Raw genomic sequence first — 27,845 nt, 5'->3', positions numbered from 1 at the left:
ACTGATCATCTGCCTCCTGCATGTCCCCTGCTGGGGATTGAGCCAGCAACCCGGGCATGTGCCCTTGACTGGAATCGAACCCTTCAGTCTGCAGGTTGGCACTCTATCCACTGAACCAAACCAGCTAGGGTTCCATGTTTATTTTTTTTAAAGGGGTTAGAGGTAGGGATGACTGATAAAGAATCAAAATTTTTAATTTTGACAATTTATCTTAAGTGGAATTGAATACCCTCATGGACCTATATCTCAAAGAAGGCAAAAATCCTAAAACTGGCTGACTGATGTTTGGTACAAATGCTTAGCTTTATTAATATTTTTTATTAGAATTGTTACTGGTTTTGTTAGTACATAGATTACAAAGCTGCATAGGTTATGAATGGCCTGTTCCTATTTTTAGAGTGATTTTGCAGAACTTTAGGTTTTTCCCAGAGATACATATATTGCTTTATAACAGGACCACCTGTGTTGTGGTAGTGAAGGAAACCCAGCATCTCCACCTGCTTTATTTAAACCCAGCCTAACTTCTTCAGAATTTGCTATTATGGGGTAAAACCAATCTGCATTATAAAACTTTATTGCTGCTAAAGACTTAAGAACTACTTTGTAAAAGCAAAATACTGCCCATTTTTGTTTTTGCTTTAAGAAATATTAATTTTAAAAGTTGGAGTGGAATATCAGAAATGAACAAAAATTAAACAACACTTAAAAATACAAACTGTAATAATAGATATAAAACGTATCTCAAAATTCTGCTAAATTAAATTTAAATTATAGCATATACTGTGTGTTTTTACAAACCAGTATTTTGAGTTGTTTTTTAATTTTATACTAATGCCACAAGGAGGATGACATTCATTAGAGTGATACAGGCTTTTTCCTTAGGACAGACTGTTTTGGTTTATAGCATAGCACACTGGAAATTATCTTATGGAAATGTCAAATTAAGGAGAAAGCAATCTCTACCTACTTTGGTCACAAAGAGAATACATTTCTTTTTTCTAATATGAAAAATTACAAAAATTGACTTTAGCATTTAAATCAGCCTGCAACATGTGCCTAAGACATTCCTAACATTTTAAGAATGTGAAGTACTAATCAAAATTTAATTTTAGTAATACATGTTATTAAAAAAGTGAAAGTTATTAAATTTCCCCTGAAATGTTGTGCTACATTAAGGAATTTTTAAAGCACTTTGTATGATGTTCTGAAACAGAGGCATCTGGAAATATCAAATTACTAAAGTTAGCAATGCCAGTAAAGTATGCCTGCCACTTTAACAATGGGAGGAAAGGATACAGGAGCTGGCAGAAAAAAGGAGAAAATGGTATCTTGAACAGAACAAGGATACCAACCTGGTAAATAAATGTAATCCATCTCCACAATGCCAAAACACATCCTATCTGCTTTTGTATCAAAAGTCACTTGGATCTTGATGGTTCATATCACCCTCTATTCTTTTTGCCAATTAGTGATTATTACTATAACATTCTGAATCAAATTCTGGCTCAGGGACTATCAAAAGGTCAGTTATAGCTCTGAAAGTCTGTTTTTCTTTCTTCATTGCCTAAGGTTAGATGATCTGTTTTCCAAAACTTTCACTTGAGTACACGTCTCCTCTGTGAAAAATTTTCAAGATGGAAATGGCAAGTTTATCTTATTAAAATAAAAATACTGATCAAGAACAGTTTCTATTATAAGACAGAAAACATGTATTAAAACTACACAGTCCCACATAAAATGTTTATAAACAACTAGTTTACACTTATTGAGAGTGAAGCTTTCAAAACTTTGCTGTTGTCAATTTTCGATATCTCAATCTCAAAGGTTCTGTTTCTTTACTCCTTCTTTCTCACTGTCTCTTAAGAAAAAAAGTGTGATCCTGCCCTGGCAGGTGTAGCTCATTTGATAGGAGCATCATCCAGTACACCTAAAGGTCCCGGATTCGATTCCCATTCAGGGCACATACCTAGAGGGATGGGGTAGGGGGGCGCAGAATCAATTAACATGTCCTCAGGTGAGGATAAAAACAACACCAAAAAAAGTGATCCCTATCATTTCCAAAACTATCCCTACACCTCCTCCAGAAACTTGACCCATTAATCATTCCCCTTCTGCTTAAAGATTCGATTTCTTCAATCTCACTCTTGTTTCTCTTTCTGTGAACATTCACAAGTGTATAACATTCTTTCTTGGATGCAAAACAATGTAAATGAGGTGAAGCCTTAAAGTAGGAAGGGAGTCGTCCCAATCTAACTAGACAAATTTTAAAAAATAATAAAATTCAATATTTTTTTCATTTAACTATTTAATAAAGCTCTGGTCATAGAATGAAAATAAAAGAGAAAGCAAAAGTAAATATCATAAAATATGTCACGAGCAAAGGCAATGACTTCTAATCTTTATTTTCAGCACCCAAGACTTCTTTGTTATGAGAAAATATATCTAAAACTTATCACAGATACAATTCTAAGATATAAATTTTAAAAGCTACTCTAGAGGATGAACTGCTATGACCTTCAACAAGTCAACTCCAAAATTTAGGAAATAATTTCCTATATAAAAACAAAGTATGTTACAAAACTTTGCTCTTGCTCTTTTGCTTACTTTTTTAAAAAAATAAATAAACTAATTGGATTCTTAGACCTTATCTTTGCAAAGTTAACACTGTGATTTTTACTTACTCTTCATCACAGGGTTGGGGGTAAAGAGTAACTTTTTTTTTTGCCAAAATACTGTAATATCAGAATTCTGAGGTTTTTCCAACAAAAATTGTGATTTTATAGGTTTAGAACTTATATGTATTGATGAAAAAATTTAAAAAGTTAAGAAATTTATAAATGTTTAAGCATGAGAAAAACGAAAAGGATACATCTGTAATCATAACTTTCCATCACTATCGCTCTCTTCTCATTTCAGCTTCATGTAACTTCTTCCTCAATTACTTTATTCATTATTTTCAACTTACATAAACTCTAAGTCATGTCCAATCTCATCTCTAGGCACTAAAAGATCTCACTTATTATATGTGCATTTTAACTGTCACATTCATCTACTCTCATAGTATCTTGATCCAATGACAAAGCTGCAATTATAGTAGACTTAGAAATTCTGAAGAATATAGACAAGTAAAGAAGAAATATTTTAAATTACCTAAAATCTCATCATCCACAGATAATCACTTAATAAATTTGCTGTATCTCCTTTTGGTCTCCCTCTCTACTATGTACAACAAATACATATTTTCAAAACCAATATCACTTTAGGTTAAACTCCATAAAAATTCTGATACTCCCTTATCTACAAAAAAGGCAATTTCATATGCTTCAACCTAATACCATATGGACTATATGTGTATGTACATATAAGTACAATTTTACATTCTTCTGCTGAGACTTTATATTATACTAGAGGCCCAGTGCACGAATTTGTGCACGGGTGGGGTCCCTCGGCCTAGCTGGTGATCAGGGCTGTCTCACCCAGTCCCGATAGGGCTGATGGGGCCAGCCAGCAGGGAGGGACCATGGGAGGGTTCCAGGGCATGTCTGGCCCTCTCACCCAGTCCCCATCAGCTGGATCCCAGCAACAAGCTAACCTACTGGTCAGAGCGTCTGTCCCCTGGTGGTCAATGTGCATCATAGCAACTAGTCGAGCAGTCGACTGATAGGTTGAACACTTAGCATATTATGCTTTTATTATATAGGATTATGAGCATTTTCCTAGTTTTCAATATTCTTCCCAATATTATGTTTTAAGGCTAGATGGTGGCTCAAACAAATGGATATTATAAACTAATTTAACCATTTCCCTGATATTTGAAACTAAATTATTTCCAGTTTTTCACCATTACAAATTATTCTGGTGGAAATAATCCTTATACCTAAATCTTTCTGTAAATCTGATTTACTTCCTTAGAATAACTTCTTAGAAGCAGGCTTACTAGATCAAAATTTATAAGCATTTTAAATACTACTTAAGCAAGTTTTTAAAATACCTACCATAAGAGAATTTACATTACCAGTCTACATTTCACCATTAGTGTATGAGATTGCTCATTCCATCTCAAACCTGTTTTTAACAGTCTGAGAGATGACTTTACAAATCATCTATGGTTTGTAAACAAATTCTTAGAGAAAAGGAAGCTGACGGACAACGTATACAGAAAGGTAAAAGAGGAGCACATTATCAACATCAATTGTTCTCAAAATTTGGTATGCATGAGAATCATATGGCTTGTTTGAGCATGAAAGTTCCTGGCTCCCATTCCAGTGACTCTGTCAATGGGTTCTGATACAGATTTATGTTTACTACCACCCTGAATGACACAGATGCAAGTAATCTCTGAACCACACTTTGAGAAACATTACTGCAAACAGAGAACAAGTGCTTTATATGAATAATTACTGCAACAATAAAAAGCATATTCCAAATAGCTGAGTAAGAGGTGAATGCTTCAGTTACTTCTTATTCAAGACACAAAAATTAGGTACCATTTAGGTCTTCAGACCAAAACCTGGCTTCATCTCTTTAGTCACTGCTTAATTAAAAGTGCAAATACTTTAAAATATTAAGGTACTGTATTATACCAAAGCTTTTAAAATATACAGGGTGTCCCAAAAAAGGTATACACACTTTAACAACTGATAGCTCCATTTTGAAAATGAAATGTATTTTAATAAACACTGCCTTTATAATTATTCAAAGAGTATTTATACATTTCTGGGATACTATATATATAAATTATATATATATACACATATATATGTGTGTGTGTGTGTGTGTGTGTGTGTGTGTGTATATATATTAAGTAAAAGTTTGAAAACTGGTTCTATTTCCTAGCTGTGTGATTTACGGTGTTATATAACCTCTCTGAGCCTCAGTTCCTTTATCTTAAAAAATTACAACAAGAATACCTATCTCATAAATGATATAATATAGAAGTGCTTAGTTTAGCATCTGGTCCAATTAAGGGTTCCATAAGTGTTTGTTACAATTACTCTGATATAATCATCACTTTGAAAGTGCCTAATTCAATTAAACCACAGACCACTTTGCCTAGGCAACAAAGAGGACGGTATCCAGCTTCTGATGGACCATGTATGGAGTAAGCACTACTAGCATAAAGGCTGCCTTTAAAAAAAAATTATTACTAAAAAATCTGCTAGGTACTGAAATAAATTATTTACAAAATTACCTTTGTTACAGAGCATAGGGAAAAATTGCAGTGCCAGAAAATAATCCCAAATTTTTCTTTTAAGAACTAGAATAATTATTCAAAATATTTATGCTATATAGAGAATATTGGATATCAAAAAGATATAACAGTGCTCTTGGCAAAAAAACATGCACCCCCTTCTCCACCCTTCCTCCACAAAAAAAAAAGAGATGAAAAGTAAGACATTTCATTACCTCCTAGAAACTGATTCTTTAAGAAATTTTATCTTTCCTCCTAACTCCAACTTCTATAGCTTCCATGTCAAATATTATAACACATCATACCAGTATGAACAAACTGATTTCTTTTTAATGGAAATTTTAAGACTGTGTTTAAGGAACCTTAAAAATGTTCATACATAAATTTGATCAAGGTCATCAAACAGATTAGTGGCAAAGCCTGGTTAAGTTAAGTACAAGTAGGCTTTTAAAAAAAGAACAGGCAGTTCCACTGGGACTAAATGTCACAATGTATACTGCCTATTTATTCTACACATCTAAATACTGTCTTAATACAGAATAATCATAGTATCTTCTATCTCTTATAATCAATCTTTTTTTTAAGTAGTAAACACTTTGGTATGCCCTTCTTTTCCTCCTATTTGCTCAGCCCTTTGCAAAAAAAAGCTTTAATGCACACCACTCTGCTGAAACTTATATTAATGATTAATGAGTTGGCTATCTACTATTTAACATTTCAATACATATGAAATTTAGACACATCCTTGACCAAACCTCAAATGATACTGACATACTTATGATAATCAGTGTTCATAAAGGAATTTGGGGAGGAGGGGTGGATAAACTTGTTACCTAATAAATAATAAAATATTGCAAACACTACTTTGTAAATTATATTACAGTATTCTATAATTAATGTTTTAAGTACCTGAATTCAGGATAAAGTACAGAATTATATTGGTAATATATCTTTCAAGAAACACTAAGGCCGCAAACATTAAGGGCAAGTATTTAAGTAATCAAAAAGAAAAGCTTTCTTCACACAGTGCTTTGAATAGTATATATAATGGTAATTTTATGCTAAATTTCTTCTACAGCAAATTATTAACATATTTAATTAATATAAATGTTTTTAAATGTCATTGGAAGAAACAGTGTCTCTATCATGGCAAGAACATAAACTTGTTAAAGAACATATATTAGAGAAGGACAGTATTTTTGTGTCAGATTCTGCACAAAACACTCTACATACTGGATAGTTAAAGAGGTTAGAGGAGCTGGTGAAATTTGAATATAAACAAAGTCTTTAGCACTCAGCAAAATTTGAATATAGACAAAGTCTTTAGCACCTGAGTCTCACTTTTGTTTCTGCAACACTAGTTCTCTTCTACTTTAACCTTTTGCACTCGGATGTCGAGTGTGACGGTTATTGAATGTATCAATAATTTGAAATATAAAAAAATTCAAATAAATAAGTTTGTATGAAAAGAAACTCCAGTTTTTTATTCTACTGCCGTGCTTTGTAAAATCTGGGGTATTTAAAAAATTAAATCCCGAGTAGAATAAAGGAATCGAGAAAAAAGCAAGCGAGTGCAAAGGGTTAAGCTTTAGTCCTATACTTCCTTTGTAATCAATTATTTTTAAAAAGGCATATAATAAAGGTGAAAACAAAGATTATTAAAATATAATCACTGGAAATTCATAATCTTGGATATTAAGGTTTTGATTTGCTACATCCTTAAATATTGCTTTAAAATAGCTACTATGTTTTCATCAATAATCCTTAGAATTGGTCCAACTCAGATTTCCTAAATCTTTGCATCTATGAAACTAATGAGAGCAAAAGACCAAAAAAGGATACAAAACAACTCTTGTGCAATTCTCTAGTACAAGAACTTACCATAATTCCATTATTATAATTACAGCTAGAGTTTTAAACTTATGAAATTTGCAAATGTTAAGAATATTCTGTTTCATTTAGATAACAAAGAATAGTTAAATAAATTCTTATATTTTCAAGATATGTTCTGTGATCAATACCAGAGTATGCTGATACTATATGTTGATGCTAAACTGAGAGTATGGAGCAGAGAGATTATATTTCATTATATTCAAGGCTAGTAGTACTAATGGACTTTTTACGAATTGATGAATGAAATAATATATAGTCTCTAAAAGTTTATGGCGGGGGCACTCAAATTAACTGAAATAACTGAGGCTACCCAAAACTTAAAGCAAAGACAAAAAAGAGAAACTTAGTATTCTAATTTTAAAAATAAGTGCTGCTGCTTTAAATGGCCAGCCGTCTCACATCAACTCCAGGCTGCAATCACAACATCCATTAGAGTGCTCCTCAGCTCAGAGCAAGCAAGCAAGTGGTTGTCAGTGCAGCTAGTAAATCACCTGATCCTATTACAAAATCAATTACTGCAGTGCATTTCCATTGCTACACAATCTGATGATGACAAAATGATATTGGATAGCTACTGCAAGGTCAAGAAAACTACCAAGAACATCTTTAATTGGTCTTTTATATTTAATCATTTGGTCCTAGTTATAATGCATCCACTTTAATTGTATATTCTTATTTGAAATAAATCTATGTAGTTACCTTTGGTTGCCTGGGACATTCGCTGGATAATCTCTGCAACTGGTCTGATGTATGGCTACAAGAGAACAGATCGGAGCAGCAGGTCGAACGGCTCAACCTCTTCATTAAAGAAGAAATAATGCTGCAGCCACAGCCACACATTGACTTGCTCATTAGATGAGAATTTAACTTAAAAAATCAGAATTGGTAATGTCCCATATATACTCAAAATTGGCTAAATGCCTCATTCTGCAGCTCTCTGGCTGAAAGAAACACTGTTAAAAAAGAATAAAACAGCAGCTTCCCTACAGAAGAAACCAGCCACAAACTCATTGCCAAGAAAAACTCGATATTAAAAACAGAAGTCTCCCGGCTACTCTTTAGAAAGAAGGTAAGAGGTGCTTTAATATTTCCAACTGGTTTATATTAAAACCCCAGTACTTAACAAAGGAGCAAACTGAAGATATTACACCCCAAAATTATACTAACCACTCTCTCTGTCCTCCATCAGTTTAGATCTGTTTGCCTACTTCTTCAGCTCAGCCTATCCAACCTGTTCCCTCTGTAAATGCCCACTATTTCAACAACCAACAGGAATGAGCCCCACCCCTCCCTGTCCCCATACACACTGTTCAAGAACCGCTCAATATCTGGAAAAGAACTGCTGCTTCACTGCTTTGAGAAACAACAGGGAGCAAATTACTGGACGGATTCTTTAACTTACCAATCAGAACTGCTGACCTTTTATGACTCTCCGATTCAAGAAGCCTGCCAAACCCTCACAGTAAGAATAATCAACTGATTTTATTTGTATATTATAGATTAATTAACAAGATCATTTTCAATCTTATTATTCAATCTAAAATGCAGAAACATAGGCATAAGTATTTTTTTAACAAGATTTAGACAGTAGCTATTTAAAAGATCTTTGAGTATTGCTGGGAGGGGGCAGGATGATGGCTGATGTGCAAAGTAAATATTCCCTCTGAATATTATGCTTAAACTTGAGGAATATGGAGCAATAAAATTCTACAGCAAAAACAGTGGTGTAGATAATTATGGACTAAATAAACAAGGTAATCAAGGAGGCCCCGACTATCATAAATGTTAGAAGAGTTTTAATGAGAAGAAAAGGATATGTATCTATAGATACGTATTGGCAATGAGTAAAAAGCCTCAAAAACCTGGTTTTCATATTAAATCTTCTCCCACTTGGTTATTTGCATCTCATTAAAAATATTCAAAAAACACAAACCACCCTAAAAACTAAGCAATAGTACTAAATATGTTAGCTATTTATACTCTAATATCTTTTATATGTAAGCATCCTCTTTTGCCTATAAAAATATTTATCATAGCATGTAGTTATAATGCATATTATTATTTCCAGGACAAGAGAAGATTAATATAAATACTTTATAGTCTTCACAAATAATCATATTTCAAATAACTATAACTTAATAAACATTCATAAACCACTGATTATCAATCTTTTTTAACAGCACTGTTTTTTGAGGAAGATAGTTTAAAAACTAAATGTAATAAGAAACAACTTGAATTTAAATGTATTTTTAAAACTTCCTGTTTTCTATGGCATTGAAAGGTTCTTTATTTGTGTGTGCCTCATGCTCAATTTCTTCCTTGATTTAAAGCTAGAAAGAGCCAGTATTGCCCCTTCCTTCATCTTGCACTGCCCTTTTGATATTCATGTTATACATAAATCAATTTCCAGAATATCTAAAAACAGGCATGCACTTCACATTGAATTAAAAAATAACAAACACCTTTTGTAGATACAGGCTATGGAAACAAGCAAAATAATGCAGTAACCTTTTACTCGCCTGCTGGAGGTACTGTCTGCTGCATAGAATTTTAAATCCTCATCTGCAGATGCAATTGAGTTGGTATTGCTAAGAACTCTGCTTTTCCTGCATGCTGCTTGCTACAGCTATTTATTGAAAAAGCACATTACGTGAAAAATGTGAAGTACTATCAACTTAAGTTTCTTATATGAGTTAACAAAAGAACTTATACAATCTAGCTATGGCTCTGCTCTGTCATATTTTCACAAGCATTGCCAGACACATTGGGGGAAAAGGTCTTATTGCTGCTAATGAACTGCTCCTAGCAGATATGTGAGACTGGGAAGCCAAGAGAGGTAGTGAAAAAATTAATACAGCATCCTAACATAAGAACAATGTACCATGCATTAAAACCTCATACAATTTATATTATCAACAAATATAATAACTTGAGATTTTTATTAGCTTTATAATTAACAAAAGCCTGAAACTAAATTATTGTGTCTAATATTATAGGCAAGCATCAATAAAAATCCCCACCAAATGCTATTAATGAAAGTAAGTTATTCTACTCGCTACTCAAAATCAATGTTGTTTTTAAACAAAACCATGAAATAAAAGATCCAAAGTATAGATTACTTGTGAAGTAATTTGCCATGTAATGGTTCATCCCCCTCGTTCCTCCACTAATACCCTCCGGATCTTATATTAGTTATAACTAAAAGAGAATGTAAGCAATAAGGGCTATCTTCATTTATTATTTTTCCTTCCATGTCAGCTAATTTAATGTACTATTGATTCTTAGGTTGAATACAGATGGAGGCAAAAGGCAAACCAACAAAGATAAAGCTTTAAAAACCATCTAAAAACACATAATATTGTTCAGGAAAAAGTTAATATTTATCTTTATCTTCCTATAGATATTTTTAAAAAGAGACAACATTAATATTTGCTCATTAATGACAATTAAGAATCATGATTATTTTTTAAATAAACTGTATTTTAAAGTTGTACTTTCCTCCTTAACTGCACATTACACAAAATATCAAAAACTTGAAACATTTTTACTAAAAGACAGAACTCAAGAGAGCTTTCTGTTGCTATCTATTTCTATTGAATTAATTTCTACTTCTCTAAGAAATATGATAACCTTTCTATTACATGGTAGTCTAAAAGATGTGTAATATACAAACACAACCCCGCAGGTCAGGACATCCTCCCTCAATGCCCAAGCCAACTTCAATATATAAGTAAGCACAATCCAACTTCAATAGTTTCCAAAACTAAATAAAATTTATCAAATAGAAATTTATCCAATTGAAACTATTATATTTTTTAAATAACAGTTTCCCTGGTATTTACTAATACCAGTCAACATTTGAATTTCCAAGATTGTGTCAAAAATGTCTTCTCTAGGTAATCTGATCTAAACAGAATCCAAACAAGAACACTCATTATATGTGATTATTACATTTCTTTTCTCTCTTACTAGTACTTGAGAGCAACTCCTCATGCTCCTCTTTTTATACCAATAAACTGCATGCTTCTTCACTGCTACTCATTTTGTACCCCAATCTCTCATATTTCCTACAAATAACTTTTGATGACTATAACCAAATTCTAACCGCTAAAGAAATACTAGAGATATAGGTGGCCTACATAAAATTCCCTCTAACTCCAGAGAATCAAATAGCAATTCAAGTCTCTTGGCAATTGTTGAACACTTGTTAAAATTAACTTGAAAAATTTAACATGGTGCAATAGCTCTGAAAAGACAGAAGAGGGAACTCTAATATTTTAGAATTCCATACTTAAAATTTTAACATTTAAACACTTATTTTCAACTTTGCAGTGGTTAAAAATATAGTGTTTTATATAATTTTCCTTGTAAAAAAACAAAAACTCTACAATACAGAAGAAAAAGAATTGGAAGAATAAGGTGACGACTGAATGAATACACAGACATTTCTAAATTCTATCACACTAATAAATTATAACCATTAACAAAAGCTATCATTTAAAATTACAGTTGACCCTTGAACAACACAGGGGTTAGAGGTCCTAACCCTTATGTACCTGAAAATCTGCATATAACTTCTGACTCCAAAAATCTTAAGTTGCCCTTCAGTATCCACAAGGGATTAGATCCAGGACCACAAGTGGATACCGAAATCCAAGGATGCTCAAGTGGCCAGATCAACACAAACAGTCAGCCCTCCACATCTACAGCCGCAAATCAAAAACAGTACAGGCATTTATCGAAAAAAAAAAAAATCCGTGTGTTAGTGGACCCACACAGTTCAAACTCATGCTTTTCAAGGGTCAACTGTATTCTAACAAACAATGCACTTCCATGTTCTAAATAATTTCTTCAATATTAAATAAGGATACCTGAATAAACCCAATGTATTTTTTTAAATAACAGTTTTTGTTCAAAATGATTTTTTAAATAGTTTGTTTAAAAAAAAAGTCGGGAAAATGTATAGCAAATTAGTTTTACATACCCATTTTTTTCTAAAGGAAACTGCAAAAAGACTTGAGTAATAATGACTTCTCAAGGATAAGTATACATAGTCTACTAAGATGTTTGTTTGGAGAATACAGATATTTTTTAAACATAAATTTAATTTATATAAAAATGCACACCTGTCACTTTAAGGAAAACTAAAGTACTTTATGCGAGAACATAATAGAAGAGCGAATTTATAGTACACAAGTGACTACTACGCCAAGGCCAGATGGAACAGAGTTACCAGGTAACTAAAGGACAGAACTCAAGAGAGCTTTCTGTTGCTAACTAACAAGGATCCCCTTTACTCCAGTTTCCTATAACATGTTCATTTCCTTTGGAGTTCCCACCAGTAGCACCTTTAGTATTCCTATTTTCACCAAAATTCTGCTTATGATAATTTTGGTATTTCTCTAAGAATCTACACGCTTTCTTCACCACGATCCTTACATTCTTCTGAGTCTTCAGCATCTTTAACACCCATTTCTACCAATTCTCTGTATAATGATTTAAGTATTTTGTAAATACTTTTTCTCTGTTGCGCTCCTCACTTCCTTTGGAGGCCTCACCAGTAGTGTTTTAACATCTGTGTTTCTACCAACAGTTCATTCAGGGCAATCTAGAATTTTTCTATCATACTCCTCAAAATTCTACCCGTTACCTAATTTCAAAGAAATTCCTCTGTTTTTTGGTATTTGTTGCAGGAGCCAAAATCTATATTTTCTTCCTATAGCTGCTGTTACAATACTGCAAACTTGGTGGTGTACAGTATGAATTTATTATCTTGTAGTTCTTGAAGTCAAAGTCCAAAATCAGTTTCACTGGGTTAAAATCAAGGTGTTGGCAGGCCAGTGGTCAGAGACTCTAGAGGAGAATGTTTCCTTATCTTTTCCAACTTTTAGAAAGCTGCCTGAATTCCTTTCCTCAATTTTCAAAGTGCATCACTCTAACCTCTACTTCAGTCTCCTGTCTCGTTCTTCTGCACTGATGATGGGAGGTGGTATGTATGGATACCAAGAGGAGAGGGGATGGAATCTGTGTGGCCCCACCCCCACTGACCACACCCTAGTCCTCTCTTTCATTTGGCAGTGCCTAAGTTGTATCCTTTATAATAAAAGTGTAATTGTAAGTGATGGTTCAGAGATTTCAGTGAGTTCTGTGAATCACTCTAGCAAATAATTCAACATGAAGGGTACACATAGAAATCTCTAAATTTTAGTCAGGTCAGACAGAAGTAGAGGTTACTGGGAGACACCACCTGGGGCAGGTGTCCAAAGTAAAGGCAGTCTTGCTAGGAACCTTGCCCTTGAACTAGTAGGATATTACACTAACTATAGGTATAGTCAGTGTTTAAATTGAATTGAATTGTAGGCCCCGTTGTCAGGGAATTGGGATAGGAACATAGATATTAACTGTAATTTAGGAAAGACTTCTGGTTAGAAGGTAAAGGGTGGTGGTATTCAGTTTCAATGGATTTTGCCATCACATCTATCCTCCCAATACCATAAAAAAAGAGAAAGTTCAGGAAACTTTTGTAATTTGATGTTTAAGATAAACTTCCTAAGCAGATTGACAGAGTAGTCAAAAACAAACAATACAAGTGATAAGGTACATTTATTTTCACTTTTAAAAGGTTTATAATAAATTTTCCACAAGCTTTTTGACATTTTTAACTCTCCAAGTAAAAGATATGTATCAACTTAAGTCAACTAAAAAGAATGATCCAGATGTGCATGATCCAGCATACCACAGGGACACTATTAGGAAATCAACACATCTGGGCTCTAAGCCAAAGTATACGTATGATATATCATTAAACATTATATCAAAAAACATTTTCAATTCTTTTTTACTATTCAGTATATATTCTATAGAGATTATGTTTTAACGTAAGGTTTTAATCATATTGGAGCTAGAATTGCTAATTTAATAACAAATGAATTCAGACAAGTCAAAATTCCTCAAAAGCAAGGTCTGAGATGTACTATGGGTAAATATATATCACTGTAAATAAAGATGTACTATACTTCCTCTGAGTTAAAGAAGGAGCCAGTCATCCATGGCAAGTAGCAATACTAAACAAATAGAAAAATTTTAGTTTATTCTATTAATAGTGTAAGATAGTGATATTCAACCATTTTCCCCCAATAGAACTCTTTCCAAATGAAATGTTACTTCCTTTAGAATTGCTTATGGTAACAGTGAACTGACAAATAAGTCCATGTTTTTGTTTACCTCTTCAATGGTTCTCTTGCTTCCAGGGTTTCCCTCAGTAAATTTCCAGTGCTTGGCTAGCCCTAACTATTGTCATATGCCACTGCAACTATAGACGGCTAGTATGCACCCTAAGACAAGAAAGCCACAAACATACAATTCTTACACATTACAGTTGCAGGCTTCTGGCTTCTGCTTCCTTTTGACCATTTTCCACTGTTGTAAATAGGTGGAGTTTTTCTTTCAATATTTTATCCAGATTTTTATCATGGTTATCGGAGTGATGTTTCATTCAACTACTTTACTGGCATCATTGCATCATTGTTGGATTTAAGAATCTCAAAATTCTATTAATGTGGATTAAAAATTCACAGTCTTGATTTCCATTCCTCCCACCAAATTAAGGTCTTCATCTCATCACACAAGAATTTAAAGTACTACCACCTTCCAGTTTTCTCTCCCTGAACTCACACAGTACATGGAGAGCAGTTTCTTGCCTATATACTACTTTTATCATTAGAAAGAGTGTTTTCTGTGAAAACCAGAAAATGTGTAATCAGAAACCTCATATTAACTTTCAACTCCACCACTACCTGTGAAACCATAAGCAAATTATAATCTCTGTGACCCTTATTTCTACCATCTGCAAATAAGAATATCATCTGCCTCATTAGTTAAGCTTAAGACCAAAATATGGTAAGTAATGTTAACAAGTGTAGACAAGAGTTTGCCACAGATGTTACAGGGCTGTGACATGAGAATAGGAGAATGGTTAAAATCATTATCTAATACAGAACAAACTGAACAGACTGGGAGACTCAGATAATGAGTTCATTCACTGACTCAACAAGCATGTATGAGTTCCAACAATATATAAAGCATTGTACAAAGCAAATTTTTCAGGATGAGAAATAATAATTCTGGGTGCTGAGAATGTAATAACTGAGAAAAAATAGATAATGAAGGAAAACATGGCATTTTTAAGGCATCACAAATTTGTCTTAATTCACATAATGAAAATGGACCATCTTCTAGAAATGTATTATATGATTAGTAGGGGCAAAGAGCAAAACTTCAACCCAGTGTATACTTAAAGGGTGTATGAAGAAAGAGCAATAACAAAGAAAACAAATATGTAGTCAGAGAGGTAAGAGAAAGCCATTAAGTATACTATCACAAAAGACAAGGGAGAAGTGGCTGCTAAGAAACAAAATACCAAGTGCTGAAAAAGGTAGGGTAGGATGAGAAATGAAAAGACACAGATTTAGTAACTGGAACTTTAGTCTTATCTTGGGAATGATAGGGAGCATTTTAACAGCCTAACCAATGCCTATCTAGCTGGTTTTGTGAGAAAAGTGGTTTACTTTCACTTGAGAAAGCAGAACTCTAGTAGAAACAATAGGCAAACTACAGAAGGTGGTTGAATAAGAGTTAAGAAATTGGACACTTAGCATGGACTATAAATCAAACAAGTTTGGTGATAAAGAGGATAGAAGAGTAGAAGTAAGGCATTTTTCAAGATTAAGTGTGATACGGCAAACAACCCAGCACAGAGCATAAAGAGGGAGAATGCTAGAAATAGCAAAGTTCCAGTGAAGGGAAGAAGGATCAGATTAAGAATACAACTGTACCTCAATTGCAGGCTGGATCCTCAATTGGGGCGAGTACGAGAAGCAACCAATCGATGTGTCTCTCTCACATTGATGTTTCTCTCTCTCTATCTCTCCCCATCCCTTCCACTCTAAAAATCAATGGGGATAAATAGGGTGAGGATTAACAAACCAAAAAAAAAAGAATACAGATGTTAACTTTCTAAAAAATATATTTTATTAATGGGTAAAGATAAACTAAAGAAAGAAAAAGTATAGCATATAAAATCAAAAAGTAGTAAGAAAAATAGGGATAGGATCATTTGAGGGCAATGGAAAGGTTTCAAATAATATTCACCATAAAATAGATTAAAAATAATAATAATAAGGCTTACCAGGAAGCACTGATGCTAAACTATTGGGGGAAATGTGAACCTCTCAGAAGAGTAAACTGATAAAACTCTAGTAAAGCGAGGCAGTCCATGAACAGGGAACAATATATAAGAAATAAACACCTAAATAGCCTGGGAAATTTGTGACAATCAGGAGAATGGAAATTCTAGGAATTAATAAGAATAACATTTAGATGGCTACTAGAGTGAATGTGGGTCATACTGGATTTTTTCATTTAAAAAGTGATTTCTGAAAGAAAAGGCTTTTAGGAAAACTTCACTGCATGAAGTTTTTCACTATACTGGGAGAAAAGGGAGTCAATACTACTTTTCAATGGTTTTCAGACACCTGTGAAAAAACAGTGTGACATTTAGAATAAATATTAAGTAAATAGTGAAATACCCTTTTAAGGAAGAATAGTTCTATCCATGCAAGCCTCACCAATGACTAATAGCTCTAAGGTGTATTATTGATCAGCAGATTAGCAAACTCTAGTACATGTGCTGAGAAGCTGTTACCTATCTACACTAATAAAAGAGTAAGATGCAATTTGAATGTACCTTCGCAATGCCCACCAGCCAATCAGGAGTGTGTATGCAAATTAAACCAACAAAGATGGCGGGTTAATTTGCATACGCAGGCACCAAGCAGCCGGAGGCAGGTGTTCTGCACTGCCCCAGCCGCTCCGGGCCTCTGGGCAGTATGGGAAGGTGGAAAGGCAGCTCCATTCTTGCACAAATCTTCATGTATCAGGCCTCTAGTTATAAGTATAAGGCAGACCTTATTGACTTTAATGACAAATTAGTAGTTTAACTAAAGAGTAAACTTTATCTTTGTAAAGAAAAGGGGTCTCTGTTAATATTAAGCATATATATATATATATATATATATATATATATATATATATATATGCCTAATATGCAAAGTGTCCCCTCGGGAGTTCAACTGGGAGACCAGGAGTTCGATCACTTGCTATGACATGCGCTGACCACTGGGGGCAGCGTGGAATAAAGGAAGGCCCCAGCCAGCAGCTGGCTGCTAGAGAAGGGCGGACCCAGCCGGCAGCCGGAAGGCCCTGATAGGCCCTGACTGCTGGCCAGGCCTAGGGACCCCATGGGCCTCTAGTTTCAAATATAAATACTCAAAGAGAATATTTGCTCAATAATTATGTTAGTAAGCATACAGAACAAGAGAAGGAAAAAGAGAAAGAATGCACAAAAACCATTTTGCCTTAATTCAGTCATAAATAGGTTATCAAAATCCTCTTAACTACCACATTTGGTACATACCATAGGAGGACGTAATTCTCTCAACTAAATATTTTACTTATTTTTTATCACAATGGAAAATTTAACACCATCATGAATGGTATAATATCAGTTTTCATTTCCTTTTCCAATGCAAAATGTCGGTGGAGAGTATAATACAAACTACAAAAGCATCAATGTGAAGAACAATATTACCCATAAAATGGGAACTTAAGTGATTGTTAGCCAATGGACACCATGATTTAAAATCAACTGAGAAGAAGACTATCAATAATCTTAGCTCTATAAAATTTCATTAAAATATATTTTGGTTAATATTAGTTAACACTGAATATTGTTAGATAATACAAAAGATAGAAACAAAAGTAAATTTCCCTAATAAAAAATACATTTATTACACTATATTACAACACCTTTGCCCTTACATAGAATGGCAATGCTACTAAGAATAGTCACATTCCACTGTTAATTGCCATTTCTCTAAAAACTAACTTAGACAACATTATAGATCAATATATCCTGAAATATGCCTTCTATTGATAAATAAAAAATAAGAAACTAAAATGGTCCCATAAAATTTTGAAAGACATATACTTAATAAAGCAGAGGAAAATACACATATTCCAAATGTAGGTTTACAAAAACATTGAAATATTATTACCTACAAATAACCTGTACAAGATTAAAATCACTAAGATTCTCAAAATCTATTGTCTCTTCACAGGAAAGACCTAAAGGAATTGTTACTATGCTTAGCCTAAAAAGCAATGGTTTTATTAAGGTACAAAATCAAATACACAGTAAGTACCATGATAAACTAAAGTATTAAATTCATCTCCAGTCCAAAAAATTAAATATCAATTCATAAGACTAATAACAATAAAAATATCATACACAGTAACATTTTCATGGTAGCACATGGGATCAAAACATGTTTTGCTTAAAACAATTAGCTGAGGAATCGAAGCACAAATACAAGAATAATTGCTTCCTTTGGGCTTTGGCTGTCAAACACAGGAAATGCCAGTGCTTTATAGTCCTGTGATAATTAAAATCTTGTCACAGACCTAGACTACCAACAAATATTTATTTAAAAGTAAATTTACAGTATGACACCAAAAGCGCAGCAACAAAAGAAAAAACAGATAATTTGGATTTCAAAAGACACCAGAAATAAAGTGAAAAGACAATCCACAGAGTGGGAGAAAGTATTTACAAATTATATATCTCATAAAGGACTAGTTTCTATAATATATAAAGAATGCTTACAATACAACAATAAAAAGTCCAATTGAAAATTGGGCAAAAGATTTGAACAATTATCCTAAAACCATATATAAATGGCCAATAAACACATGAAATAATGCTCATTAGTCATTATGGAAATGAAAATCAAAATCACAATGTAATACCACTTCACATCTATTAGCATGGTGAAAATCCAAAGACTGACAAAAACAAGTATCTGTGAGAGTGTGAAGTAACTTGGAACCCTCATGCACTATTGGTAGAATTGTAAAATATTGCAACCATTTTTGACAGTTCCTCAGAGCTAAACACAGTTACTATATTACCGTGCAAATCCACTCCTATAAGTATACACGTAAAAGAATGAAAACATATGCCCATACAAAAACTTATCCAAAAATGTTTATTGCAGAAGCATACCTAAAGCCAGAAAGTAGATACAACCTATCAACTGATGGATGGATGGATAAATGTAATATACAATGGGATATTTTCTGGCCACTAAAATAAATGATACATGCTACAAAATGGATAAACCTTGAAAATATTATGCTAAATGAAAAAAAGCCAGATACAAAAGGAAAAATATTGTCTGACTAGAGGCCCGGTGCACGAAATTCGTGCACGGGGGGGGAGGGTGTCCTTCAGCCCAGCCTTCACCCTCTCCAATCTGGGACCCCTTGAGAGATGTCCGACCGCCACTGGGATCGGGCCTAAACGGGCGGTCCGACATCCCTCTCACAATCCAGGACTGCTGGCTCCCAACTGCCCTTCCCTGCAGGCCTGGTCCCCCCCCAACTGTCCTCCCCTGCAGGTCTGGTCCCCCCCAACTGCCCTCCCCTGCAGGCCTGGGTACCCCCCAACTGCTCTCCCTTGCTGGCCTGGTCTCCCCCAACTGCCCTCCTCTGCTGACCTGGTCACCCCTAACTTCCCACAACTGCCCTCCCCTGCAGGCCATCTTGTGGCAGCCATCTTGTGTCCACATGGGGGCAGCAATCTTTGATCACATGGGGGCGGCCATCTTGTGTCTTGGTGTGATGGTCAATTTGCATATTACTCTTTTATTAGATAGGATTCCAATTAATATGAAATGTCCAGAATAGATAAACCAATACAAACTGAGAATATATTGCCTAGGGCAGTGATGGCGAACCTATGACACACGTGTCAGCACTGACATGCATAGCCATTTCTGATGACACGCAGCCGCATGCCGAGGATGAAACATTTGCGACTAGAGTCTTGGAGTTAGTTTTTTTCTCAAAGTGACACACTACCCGAGTTATGCTCAGTTTTTTGGCGAAGTTTGACACACCAAGCTCAAAAGGTTGCCCATCACTGGCCTAGGGTGTTAAGAGCAGGGGTTTTATGGAAAATAGACAGTTATTGCTAAAAGATAAAGGGGTTTGGAGGGATATAAAAGTATCTTAAAATTAGATTGTAATGATTATTCTACAATTCTGAATACAATAAAATTATTGAATTGTACACTTAGGGATGACTTTTCTGTATGTGAACTATGTTTCAAGGAAGCAGTTACTAAACATAAATGAATAAATTTGCAATAGGGAAATATATGTCAGAAACATATATAATGCAAAGATGATTACTTCCCTTAGACTAACTCAAATACATGTATCAATGAGGGGGAAAATGTCAGCAAATTACTCTTTTCTATTTAATACATCTCCAAATATCAGTTACCACATTTTAAAGTAGTAAAAATTTGTTTAAAAAATTCTTGTAACATCGTTTGCTCCTAAAAATATTACATTCATTATACAATAAATAGAGTAGTATAATTGTTAAATATTTAAGCATCAATTATGATTATTGTAGAATTTTAGAAACATCATTTGGTTGAATATTTGTTTCAAACACATTAAAAAGAATAACAAATGAAATTAATGTTTTTTTATTAAATTTTTTTTTTTCATGTAGCTAGGAAATTTCCTTTGGCTAATCAAACAGGTGTATTCATCCTTAAAGATATTTTTACATTAAAACAACCAAAAATTTTTATTACAACATTTGATTAATCAATGTCTCAGTATTTACTCCCCATTATTTAATAATTTTAACAGGTATCATGCTTAACCAAGGCATTATTATCCTACATAATAAAAGGGTAATATGCAAATTAATCATCACTCTGCTACGCCCACGATTGGGCTGGCGGGAGGCACAAGGGGCGGGACTCAGAGTGGCCGATTGGGCTGGTGGGAGGAGCGGGGGGCGGGGACTTGCTCCTCCCAACGGCGCGATCAGCCGCCACGCTGCTGAATGGGGACCGATGGGGCCGGCGGAAGGCACGGGCAGTGGGACTCTGGGTGGCTGATCGCGCCAGCGGAAGGCACTCCGATCAGCAGGTGGCCAGAGCCAAGGCCTGGGTCCCAGGTACCAGAGGAAAACTGGTGCCGGCGGAAAACTGGTGCCAGCAGCCAGGTGAAGGAAGGTCTATTGCACGAATCTTCGTGCAACGGGCTTCTAGTATCTATATAAATATTATGTAGTTGAAGTAAACATACTGGACTAGCCCAGATAGGGCCTGATCAGAGTACTGGTCTTCATCTTGTCTTGTTGTGGTGAACAGGATCTAATGTAAAGAGCACTCAAGTCATGGATGGCTAAAGAAGAAAGTTGTACTAGTATCAACAGCTAATAGAAAACTGTTACAAAAATCTCGGCAGGATAAATTTCACATTTCTTTCTCTGAATTCCTTTAATACTTAGCTTGCACACTAAAACAATTTTCTGAATACAATGTGTAGAAAGAGTCAGAAGGAGAGCAGAATAAATATAAAGAGAAGAAATTCCAGTATCAGGTAAAAATTTTAAAAATATAAATTATAACTGTCATTTGCAGTGGCTGTTGTAAATCTCATTAATGTTACATACATGTAAACTTAAGTGACATGCAAACTATTTAATATAAAAAGTATGTACTTACCAAATATTTAAATAGCCTTTAAAAATCCCACTGATGGTTTAGACTCCCTAAATAAAATAAAAAAAGAAATAATTTTTCAACTTCAGAAGTTAACCCTACTCTGTAAAATCTACCCTAGAATCCCATTTATGAGAACAATTTGTCTTTCTACACTTTACAACCCAGATTAATGCTGAAACTTTGGCACATGACAAATACAGAACATTTTTCCTAGTCTTATAAATTATGGAAATTTTATAAGTGATATGGAAATGCTAAAAAATTATTAAGACATTGGCAGAATTTACTAGATTACAAAAAGAGCAAGCTCTATAATAAATTAGATTTTAAAAATTACAGACCAAGAAAACAGCACACTAATAACAATGTCTTAGAGAAGCATCCATGTATTAAATTCTTCTTGGCCATCAATATACAATGTTATACTCTACATTCTGGTTACCTAGTTACCATCTAACTAGCATCTATAGAGTTAAAGTAGAGCCAATGCCTTGGGAAGATGTTTTACAAAGTATTTTTATTTAAAAATTAACTTAAAGTAACATTTTAAAATTCACCCTATGTGAGTACTAATTATTAAAATATTTTAACCACAATAAAAAGAAATATATAAAATGACAAATTAACTTCACTATTTACAAAGGTTAGCTGTATCTAATAATTTTATAATAAACATAGTATATATCCTTTCAGTCAAGTCTCAAGTGAAAATAACATTCAAAATAAAGTTCAAAAATTCAAGAATAAAGCACTAAATATTATAGAGCTCTTATTCTTTATCAGGCACATTGCTCAGGCCTTGAAAAATATTTATACACATTTTTAAAACACTTCATTTATTCCCCATTTTATAGGCAAAAAGCCAAGCCTTATAGAGATTAAGTCATCTGCTTACATACAGCAGCTGCCTTTGACTGCATAACCCCATGTCTTTAAGGCACCATACTATGACTCCACAAAAACAAAATAAGTAAAACAGAACATGACATAATAAGAGGTAAAACCAATTATCTCTTTTGAAGTCAGAAAAGAAGATGTTTTTAGAGTCCTTTTCAAGAACCTTCAGAATAAAAAAATCATCTATCTTAACTAGCATAAAATGTTACCATATTCGAAATAACAATGCCATACATAAAAATAAAAAAGTTTTCTTATGAGTAAACCATACCAATAAGATATTCTATCACTACCACTGCTAAAACCAAAATTGATCAAATGAATGACATCCATATCCACAAACCAGATAAAAGGGGGGAAGAAAAATTATATTAGAGACCTAAACAATAGTTTAAAACAATACAAGTTTCTATAGGATGACAGGAAAATCTCATCATTACTTTGAGGTTAGCACAGGTTTTTTAAGATAGAAAAATCAAAACAACATACTGGACTTCATTAGCATTAAAAGTTGTTCTTTAAAAAATGAAAATGAAAGCTACAGAGTAGGAAAAAATAACAATGCACATGTTCAACAAAGAACTCATATACAAAATACTTTTTAAACAACATTATATTACACCAAGCTAAAGACAACCCAGTTTTTAAGATGGGCTAAAGACTAAACAAAAATTCACAAAAGATAACTTCAAAACCCAATAAACAAATTGATAAGGTGCTCAATGTCACTAATCATTAGGAAAATAAAAAACCACAAGTAGATCCTGATACCCACCAAAATGACTACTTTTTACCTAAAAAAAAAAAAAAAAAAAAATAGAATACCAAGTATAAGTGAGAATGTGCAACAGCTGGCATTCTCATGCACTGCAGGTAGAAGTGTAAATTGGTATAACCAGCATAGAAAACTATTTAGAACAGTGATGTGAACCTATGACACATATGTCAGCACTGACACGCGTAGCCATTTCTGATGACACGCGGCCGCATGCCAAGGATGAAACATTTGCTGCTCCTGAGGATGAAACATTTGCGACTAGAGTCTTGGAGTTAGTTTTTTCCTCAAAGTGACACACTACCCGAGTTATGCTCAGTTTTTTGGCGAAGTTTGACATACCAAGCTCAAAAGGTTGCCCATCACTGATTTAGAAGTGTCTACTAATGGTGAAAATACATATAGCCAATGACTAAATCATACTATTCCCAGGTATACAATCAATAGTTACCCTATATAATAAAAGCCTAATATGCAAATCGAACAGCGGAATGACTAGTGAAACGACTGGTGGCTATGACACGCACTGACCACCAGGGGGCAGATGCTCAATACAGTAGCTGCCCCCAGCCCGCAGGCCCTAGGCCAGCCAAGGCAGGTGCCAGTGGGCTCTCCCCACCGCCATCACCCCGCTGGTCACCCGCAGAGGGAGGTGACTGGCAGTGGCGGTGGCAGGGCCGGCAAGTGGGTGGCACCAGGCTGGCCAAGGCGGGTGCCAGCAGGGACCCCACAGATCAGCCCTGATCGCCCGCAAGGCCTAGGGACCCTACCCGTGCATGAATTTCATGCACTGGGCCTCTAGTGTGTACATATGTGCTCAAAACGATATATACAAGATTTAGTATAGCGGCATTATTAAGGGGCTCAGAACTGAATATAAACCAAATGTCCATCGGCAGTAGAAGGGAGAAACAAACTAGTATATTCATACAATGGACTCCTAAACCTCAATGAAAATGATGCCACACACAAAATAGGCTACATCTCCCCAACATAATACTGTGTGAAATAAGCCTGGGGGATGGGGGATGGTGGCACATGGGGAGATGCATACATATTAAAATATCTTTTTATTTTTATTAAATTCAAGAATAAGCCAAACTAATCTCTGATCGCAAAGTCAGAATAACAATTACCTTGGGGTGAAGGGATTATTTGACTGGCACATGACACAGACAGGTTTCAGAAGAGTCAATATGTTGATCTAGCCCAGTGGTCGGCAAACTCATTAGTCAACAGAGCTGCAAACCGGGCTCAGCTCACGAGCCGCAGTTTGCCAACCACTGATCTAGCCTATAGTTAAAATGTGTGTTCACTTTATAAAAGTTCATTAATATAGAAAAGTTTATCAATAGTTTTCTGTATGTTAATTTTACTTCAATTATTTCAAAATTTTTATTTTAAAAAAGTTTAATAAAATTTTAAGGTGAAAAATTATGTTATGTGCCATTAAGTCAGTTTCAGCTCCTGCAACCCTATGAAAGAGTGATGTCAACAATGTCCTATCCGCAAAAGCCCTGCTCAGCTCCTGCGGACTCATGCATGTGGCTTCTTTTATGGAGTCAATCCAGATGAAAAAAGTACTTCTTAGTACTATAACTTCAAGTCATCATCCTAATGATACAAAGCTCACTAATTTGAAAATCTGAATTTCCTAATAATGTATTTTAATTTATTACTACTGACTGTATAAAGGTAAATTAAATATGTCTGGTCATTTTGAATTAAAAGTTTAAGAATAGTTTCAATGTAAACATAAATTTTACCATCAAGAGATTTCCTATGATTTTCTTTAATAGCAGGAAAAGTTTTGCATGAAATCTTGATAATGCCTGTTCTACACAAGCTCAAGTTAGGTTTACAACTGTGTAATTTCACTCACGTATTAAAAGTATTAATAGCTAACTCAGAAATTGATTTCAAAAGCAATCAAGTGGCCAAGTTAGGCATTCAGAAAAACTTTAAGGCAAATTACTTGACCCTATTCCTTAGAAAATCTTAGACTTTTTAAAACCAATAACCTTTTTTTCCCCCCAATAGATAAAAGCTTTAATTTAATTTTTTTTAAATTTATATTTATTGTTGAAAGTACCGTATTTTCCGGTGTATAAGACGACTGGACGTATAAGATTTTCCTGGGTTAAAAAGTCGTTTTATATGCCGGAAAATACAGTAGTCCAATATATCTAATCCATTACATCTAATCCCATCAATATAGTCCAATATACCGTATTTTCCGGCATATAAAACGACTTTTTAACCCAGGAAAATATTATACGCCCAGTTGTCTTATACACCGGAAAGTATGGTATTACAGATGTCCCCTTTGTTTTTTTGTTGTTTTTCCCCCCATTGGCCCCCTCCTCCCGGCACCCACCCCTCCCATTCATGGGCCATGCACACATGCATATAAATTCCCCTAATCTCTCCCCCTATACCCCCCTCACCCCAATAACCTTTTGAAGAAAAATCTGGCAAATAAATATTCTTATATATCTAAAAAATGTTTAGGTTAATAGTACCTTCTTTATTCAAAATATAAATATCTATATTTCCTTTTGTCCCATTTTATCTGTTATATTTATCTGAAAATTATTTTTTAACCAACTTATTTTTCAATTCTCTAAATTAAATAACAGCATTATTTGATAAGATTTGAAAACTTTTATCCTAATGGAAAACTGCCTTGTTACAACCTATTTGTCTTAAGCATGTGAGACATCCTGTCCCATATAATAAAGATGTAATATGCAAATTGACCATCACTCCAACACACAAGATGGCCACCCCATGTGGACACAAGATGGCCACCACAAGATGGCCAGCAGGGGAGGGCAGTTTGGGGCGACCAGGCCTGCAGGGGAGGACAGTTAGGGGTGACCAGGCCAACAGGGGAGTCATTAGGGGGTGATCAGGCTGGCAGGTAGAAGTGGTTAGGGGCAATCAGGCAGGCAGGCAGGCAGGCAGGCAAGCGGTTGGGAGCCAGCAGTTCTCAATTGTGAGAGGCATGTCCCAGGTTCGAGAGTGTGCAGGCAGGGCTGAGGGACGGACGGACGGACGGACACACACACACACACACACACACACACACACACACACACACATCCATGCACGAATTTCGTGCACCAGGCCTCTAGTTTTTGTTATATGAGCCTCTAAGACACAAGTCAGAGGAATAGTATGGCACAGGCCCCAAAAAGCCAGTTCCCTGAACAATTCCAAGAGCTAAGCATCCTTTGGACAAACTTTACTTTAAACAACTCATCAAAACCTCACAATAACTTTCCTCCATCTTGGGTTGTTTTATCTCTAAGATCTTGGCCTGTTACAGATCTCCCTAAACCTTCAATTGGCCAGGAACTGCTGTCAGGTTTCTACTTGAAGGCAGCCAACCATTGGGTTGTAATTCTGATACATAAGGTGCACAAGCAACACTTTCACAAAACAGATATTTTTAATCAGTCTAACCACCCCATCCCAACACTGGTCCCCAAACAGAAACCTGCTTCTTCTAATCCCGGTAATTATCTTTCTAAATGGTATATTTTCACCAAGATTGCTTACTTACAGTTCCCACTTTGGACAACTTGTGATATGAACACGATTGTTAATTTGAGAGGCACCTTAGAACAAAAAGGGGACTGCCCCAAAGAGAAGTTTGTCTTATCTTCCTAAAAGAGAAAGAACAATGTGGTAAACCTAAGGGAGACCTCCTCCGAGGTCAAATACCTCAGCAAGACCACACAGAAAAATACTAGGAGTAGGACCAAGATCATCTAGTTAGGGTCCTCTATGAAGCTGAGAGCCAGCAGATCCCATCCCAAATCTATAGAGTCTACAAAACTAGACACACAGTTATTAAGACAATTGCCTAACTTTATAATTTCTAGTAATACTTAAGATCCCAGAGAGGAAGATAGGATGAACAGTCTTTCCCCAAATCAAAAAATGAACAATAAATTCAGCAACTGCACACTGTTCATTCAAGCAATAAATGTAAGGAAGATTGTTTGTAAATTATAACCATTATTTTAAAGTCTAGCATCTTAAAATAGTGCTAATGATATACTTTCCTAGAATACTGCTATTTTGTTGTTGTTTGCTAAATTCTAAAATCTTACATAATCCCTGAGACTATACTATTCAATTGTGGAAGTAAAAAAGTTAAAAGTAGGCTGGTAAAGAATATTTTAAAAAACAGTCTCAGCTAGTCAAAAGTCATAAATAGTTACGTAGATGTCAGATCTTGAATAATCTGGAACACAGCATTAGAAACCATTTCTCAAATTCCCCAGCACCCATTCAACTTGACCAGATTACAGTATTTCACAAATCAATCCAATGCAAAGCAAGAGTTTATCTCTACCTTACACAGAACTCAATCTTATCATACCTTTCAAATGTCTTCAAAAAAACTTCATACCATAATAATTTTTAA

At 34.7% G+C, this 27,845-nt stretch overlaps 1 protein-coding gene across 2 annotated transcripts in view; it reads right to left on the bottom strand.

Annotated features, from left to right (window-relative positions):
- The window catches only part of FBXW7 (F-box and WD repeat domain containing 7), a 179,786-nt gene that overhangs the window by 115,082 nt on the left and 36,859 nt on the right, over window positions 1-27,845 (bottom strand). Inside the window, exon 2 of one of the 2 annotated variants that reach the window (XM_054717687.1) lies at window positions 21,736-21,782. The exons of the other annotated variant lie outside the window; for it this stretch is intronic. The gene's annotated coding sequence lies outside the window, so the exon portion shown is untranslated. The remainder of the gene's footprint in view (window positions 1-21,735; window positions 21,783-27,845) is intronic. 2 annotated transcript variants of the gene reach the window in all.

Source organism: Eptesicus fuscus, chromosome 6 (genome assembly GCF_027574615.1).
Source record: "Eptesicus fuscus isolate TK198812 chromosome 6, DD_ASM_mEF_20220401, whole genome shotgun sequence".
In the NCBI taxonomy this organism is placed as follows: domain Eukaryota; kingdom Metazoa; phylum Chordata; class Mammalia; order Chiroptera; family Vespertilionidae; genus Eptesicus; species Eptesicus fuscus.
Note: the sequence above shows the minus strand (reverse complement) of the source record. Positions and strands in the feature narration are given on the sequence as shown.